The following is a 6000-nucleotide window of genomic DNA, read 5'->3' on the forward strand; positions in this document are numbered from 1 at the left end:
AACCTTTAACTCTTCTAACTCAACCACCAAGAGCTATAATTATAGGCATGAGCTTCCATGCCCAGACAAGATGTCTTGATCTGTGTGATAGCAACATGTTTACATGTGTATAAATTCATTAAAAATTCCCTTTTGAGCTGGGTGCTACTGGTCATGCCTGTAATCCTAGCTACTGAGGAGGCTGAGATCTGAGAATTGAGGTTCAAAGCCAGCCCAGGGAAGAAAAGTCTCTGTGAGACTATTATCTCCAATTAACCACTCAAATGCCAGAAGTGGCACTGTGGTTCAAATGGTAGAGCACTAGCCTTGAGCACAGAGGCTCAGGTACAGCGCCCAGGCCCTCAGTTCAAGCCCTATAACCACCACCACCAACAACAAAGGAATTCCCTTATGGGCTAACTAGAGGTTAACATCATTCAAAAACACACATACCAAACTCTTCAAGGAAGCCCTAATAATTGGCATATCATTGACACCTACACAGTTATTGCTAAGGCTATTAATAAATAACTCAATAGGCATAAGACAAATAAACTGTAAATACTTTATTTTTTAAAAAGAAAGAAATTAGAAAACTGAGCAAAAGCACTGAAGTATCTCCACATGACATGCTCTGAATTCAGGATTTCTTTACCATTTCCTTAGGACTAAAATCCTAAACAGCACTAAGCTAGTCCCAGTGAGGGTAGAGGGGGAACAATCAGGAATCTAGTTTTCTTTTCATATGATGGCTTTAGGTTGACTGGTTTTGTTTTTTTGAGACAGGGTTTCAATGTGTAGCTCATGTTGCTGTATGTGGTCACTCTGAAACTTAACACATATACATAAAAGAAAAAAAAACAAGTCCTATTATCAGTTTGTTGTCATGGTACAAGACATTAAGATGATTAGAAACCCCCAAGTGTCAGGAAAATAAGACTGAGATTTGAGTTTAATTTATTTTGAACATTAATAAAGACAGCAAGTTTGGCTCTGAGAGTTCAAACTATGCGTAAACATGTAAGAGGGATTCACAAAGTAATAAGGCAAATAAATATAAACTGCCTTTGAATCCAGGGAGGTAATTACTTCAGAGAATGAACAAAATGCACTGAGTGGATAACCCAGTAAGATGGGGGAGCACAGGACCCAGGAGACCTAAAAAGTCCAGTGTGAAGTTGCATTATGGGAAAGTGTCAGCAGCCTTCAAGACAAAGAGAAGAAAAGGTAGACTAAGCCAAGCCTTGGGGACAGCCTAACTACAGGATCTGAGTCAGGAAACAGTACACCTCACTCAGTAACTGCTGCATTAGTTCTAGGAGATCTCTCCATTTATGGTGAGGGAAATACAGATGAGCGAGATGATTAACATTAAGGCTAGACCCGTAGGTAAAGGAGAAGTACTGGCTCGGGTAAGAAGCAATGACCAGATTTGCATTTTAGAAAAATTACCTTAGCAGTGTGAAAGAGTGGACTAAAGGGAGTCATGTCTGGAGGCAACCACAGAGACCTCATTCTACAATCAGTTAAGTATGGACGTAACATTACCATGTAGATATTTTGTAACAACAGGGTCAGAAATCATAATTTTTTTAAGCTGTCTACTCCACTTGTGCCTGATTATAGGCTACTCGGGAAGATGAGACCTGAGGCTCACAGTCTGAAGCCAGCCCAGGCACAAAGGTCTGTGACACTCTAGTCTCCAATTAACCATCCAAAAGCTGAGAGCAGGGCACGGGTAGTGGGCAAAAAAGCTCAGGGACATCACCAAGCACCTGAGTTCAAGCCCTGAGACCAGCACCCCACCAAACACAATCAACTAAGAAAAAATATTAATCCAAGAAAACCACGTACTTTCACAAATGCATACAGTGAGATTAAACATTCATGTATCGTTAAAAAGAAGAGCCTTCTAGGGCTCAGAAGGTGGCTTAGTGGTAGAGTGCTTGCCTAGCATGCATGAAGCCCTGGGTTCAATTCCTCAATACCACATAAACAGAAAAGGCCAGAAGTGGTGCTGTGACTCAAATGGTAGAGCACTAGTCTTGGGCAGAGAGGCCCAGAGACAGAGCCCAGAACTAGGAAAAAAAAAAAAAAGGAAGGAGGAGGCGGAGGCTTTTAGCCTGGTGCTGGTGGCTCACACCTGTAATCCTGACTACTCAGGAGGCTGAAGATGGAGGTTCAAAGCTAACCCATGAGACAATTTTCTCCAATTAAGTACTAAAAAGGCTGGAAGTGGAGCTGTGGTTTAAGTGGCAAAGTTAGCCTTGAGCAAAAAAGCTCAAGGACAGCATCTAGACCCTGAGAGCAAGACCCAGGACCTGCACCACCACCCCACCCCACCTCCCAAAAAAGAAGTTTCAGGTACAATCAATTTATACACATTACCTGGCATGAGCTAGCTGCACCGTGAGAACTAGTCATTGTACCTGTGTTATCTAATAAATTGCACATACAATACTGCAAACTGCAATGCTAAAAAACAAAAAACTGCAGTATGACCTCTGCAATTGGAGTTTACACTAGTTACTAGCAGGGGCTTCTTCTGTTTATATATGGAAACTTAGGGCCCCAATAGATTAATGAATCACCCAAGGTCACCCTGTTCGTAGTTCAGGAAAGACTGGAAGTACTGTCTTATGACTTCCTTTCTAGAAACTGATCTAATATATCACATTGATAATTCTAGAATTCTGCATGGTTATTCAAGAGCCACACTGGCACTTCATTTTCTGCAAAGTAATAATGAAACTAAAACTATCTTTATAGTGCATAAGCCTCACAAGAAAAACATACCTATGAGATGTACATATGTCTGACCAGAAAGAAAAGAAAGTTCTTTCTCAAGTCTTATGCACCATATGAATAGGAGTACCTACACCTACACTACAGAAGTCCCTTCCACTATTATCATACCTATTCTTCACCATAAAGGTACATTTTCCTCTCCTCTGGGGTTCTAAGACCTTTCTTTCTCAAACTCAGGAAGCAATTCCATTTGAAAGATGCTCAGATGAGCTATCTTCTTAACTATATACCCAACAACTTTAGCATGTTTTAATATTTGACTGAGGTCTATATCCTTTTTTAATGTTGTGCTTCTCACACCTCTTTGTCCCCTCACCAATTTTTTTGTCGGTGGTGGGGCCTGAATTCTGGGCCTGGGCGCTATCCCTCAGCTCTTCAGCTCAAGGCTAGCGCTCTACCACTTGAACCACAGTGCCACTTCTGGATTTTTCTGCTTATGTGGTGCTGAGGAAGCAAACCCAGGGCCTCATGCATGCAAGGCAAGCACTCTACCACTGAGCCACCTTCCCAGCTCCCCCCCACATACACACACTCATTTTATATACTTGAAACACCTTTTCTCTCTATCAGTACAAACAAGGCAGAGTTGGCAACAGTGACAAAAAGTTTTATAAATACTGTGTATTTCACAAGCTTAAAGTGCTCAAAGCTGTTTTAGTGTTTAGACTCTGCCCTTAAGTGATATCTGCTCACTGAACCAGGTTCAAGTATAAAGCAGAAAAGTAAACAGCTTTCTAGCAGCCCAGAGCAATGCTCTCCTGAAGAAGCCCCCAAATGTGGACAGGCTTAAGGAGGATCCTTGAAGACTTTTTGTGTTCCCTCATTCAAACTCTACTGATCATAACTGGCTTTCATTAGCAATGCAGAAGGCAGAGCTCAATCATGCAGCTTCTGGTTATCACACAGAGGTCAATGTTATCATTTCTCGGGTCAGGAAAAAATATAATAGGTGACTCCCAATTCCCCTTTCCCAGTTCCCATGTCTTCCAGGGCAGAATCAGAAATTGTTTGTGTATGTGTTGTCTTACTTTCCCTCCCCACGCAGGTTTCATGACTGCTGGAATCCCTGTACTCCATCAATGTCATCCTACCTAACAGGAAATCAATTTGGCCAGTCTATGCTTAAAAACCATGGAAATCCTTTAAAAAAATAAAAAAAAAGCTTCTGAAATCTGCTTACTCTATCATGTCTTATTACACACACACACACACACACACACACACACACACACACAGAGGAATAAAAGAGATCTCCTTAGAAGAATTTTGGGGAACTATAGTTTTAACCAAATCAAATCCCTGGTCAACTGATCTTTATTGGTGGCTATGAAAGCCAATAATGTATTTCATCTGAACAATAATAAATAAAAATTAACTTAAGCCCTGCACCAAAGGTAAATATTCCTACACTGCATTTCCTTGCTTAATAATTACAAAATTGGAGAATTCAGTACATTATCTGTAATCTTTCTGGTTCATATATCAAAAGATATGTTTCTCCTTCCCCCTTTTTTTAACTGTCAATAAGAAAACCATGAGGCAGGCGAAATTCTTTGCCTTGGTCTACTCAAATCTGTTTTGGTCTCTCAAATCCATCTGTCTGCCCAGGTTACAAATTTACAGAACAATTCTGAACACAGGCCTTGCAGCCTGCCATGCCTCACCAAAACTGTCAGGCAAATGCACAGAGTTTCTGACTGAAACACTTTTTAAAGCCACCTACCCATACTTAAGAGATGATATGATTTCAATTCCACCTAAGTCTGCACATGTTTCTTAGGATCCCAGACTCACAAGCAACACAACACCCTCGGTAAAAGGGTTTCAACAGCCATCCTTAACAGGTTGCAGATGATGCTCTTCTCAGAGACCCAGCTTTGCCGGTTTTCTCCTTTTTTCTTAAGCTAAACTTGACGCTACTTCTCCACCGTTGCTCCTCAAAGGGCAGAGACGCCAAAACAACACTTCTAGGCACTACAGGACTCTACCACTGGGGCAAGACTTCAGGACGGTGTGGAGAGCTCAGGTCAGCTAGGCCCGACACCTAGGAAAGAAGCCAAAACCCCAGGGCGCCCCCCATTCCCAACCCTCGCGGCTCCTGGCCTAGCCCGCACACCCCAACCAACCGAGGAGCCCTGCCCACCCACGGCGCGGCCCCTTCAACTTGGGGGACTCCTGTAACACCAGCGCGCCCTCACGGGGACCCGGGCAGAGGAGAGAAAGCCTTGGAACCAACGCACCGAATCCCACGAGGCTCCAACACCGACCGATCCCCGATCCTCCAGCCAGGCTGGCTCCCACCCGGCGAGGGGAGACCCCCCCGATCCAAGCCTCCGAGCAACCCGGGGCGGTTCTGCGCCCCAGCTCGGGGCGCCTCGAAAGCCAGGTCCTGTCTGCTGGAGCCCCCGAGCGCCCCGGCGCCCGCGTGACCGCGCCCACCGCGAGACCCACCCGGGTCCCCGCGAGCGAGCTCGATCGCCCCGAAAAGACTGGGGACGGCGCTGAGTTACCGCCGCCCCCAGCCCGGGCAGAACCCGCCCGACCCGGCGCTGAGTTACCGCCGTGCCCGGGCACAGCCCACCCCGACCCGGCGCTGAGTTACCGCCGCCCCCGGGCACAGCCCACCCCGCGCGGCCGCCGTTCCGCGCCCAGGCGGCCCGCGCCCCCCGGACCGACCACTGTCACCGCCTCGCCCCCGGGCAGCCAGCGGCAGACCCCGGCCACGACCCCGCCCCGGCCGCCCGCCCGGCTCCAGGACCCCGACTCCCTCCGGGGAACCCCGGGCCGTCGGGACGCCGCCCAGCCCGCGCCAGCCCGGGGAGCTCCGGGACCCCCGCCGCACGCGGCCCGGCCAGCCCCCGCGCCCTCATCCCGGCGCCCACTTGGAGTCGCTCCCGGCGGGAGCCCCGGAGGCTCCGCGTCGCCGCCGCCCCTCAGCCCGGACGCCGCCCGACCTGCCCACCTGAGCGCCTCGGAGGGCGAGACGAGCGCCGCCCCGAGCCAGAGATGCGAGCGGCTGACGAGCCGGGCCTGCGGGCGCCGCAGCTCCGGCGGGCGGCGAGGAGGCGCCGGTGTGGAGAGAGCCGCCCGCTCCGCGCGCAGCCGGGAGACAGCCGCCGCCGCGCGCACCGCTCTTCCCGCGAGATCGCAGCCGCGGGGGAGGGGGTGGGGCCTCGGCCCCTTGACTGACAACCCCTCGCAGCCTGTCGGCGG

At 48.5% G+C, this 6000-nt stretch overlaps 1 protein-coding gene across 2 annotated transcripts in view; it reads right to left on the reverse strand.

Moving 5' to 3' along the window:
• Positions 1-5774, reverse strand: part of Glce (glucuronic acid epimerase) — a 44429-nt gene extending 38655 nt beyond the window's left edge. For both annotated transcript variants that reach the window (XM_042697474.1, XM_042697472.1), the window contains exon 1: positions 5750-5774. The gene's annotated coding sequence lies outside the window, so the exon portion shown is untranslated. The remainder of the gene's footprint in view (positions 1-5749) is intronic.
• Positions 5775-6000: the final 226 nt, after the last annotated feature.

This window comes from Dipodomys spectabilis, unplaced genomic scaffold (genome assembly GCF_019054845.1).
Source record: "Dipodomys spectabilis isolate Male_0828 unplaced genomic scaffold, ASM1905484v1 ptg000219l, whole genome shotgun sequence".
Lineage (NCBI taxonomy): Eukaryota > Metazoa > Chordata > Mammalia > Rodentia > Heteromyidae > Dipodomys > Dipodomys spectabilis.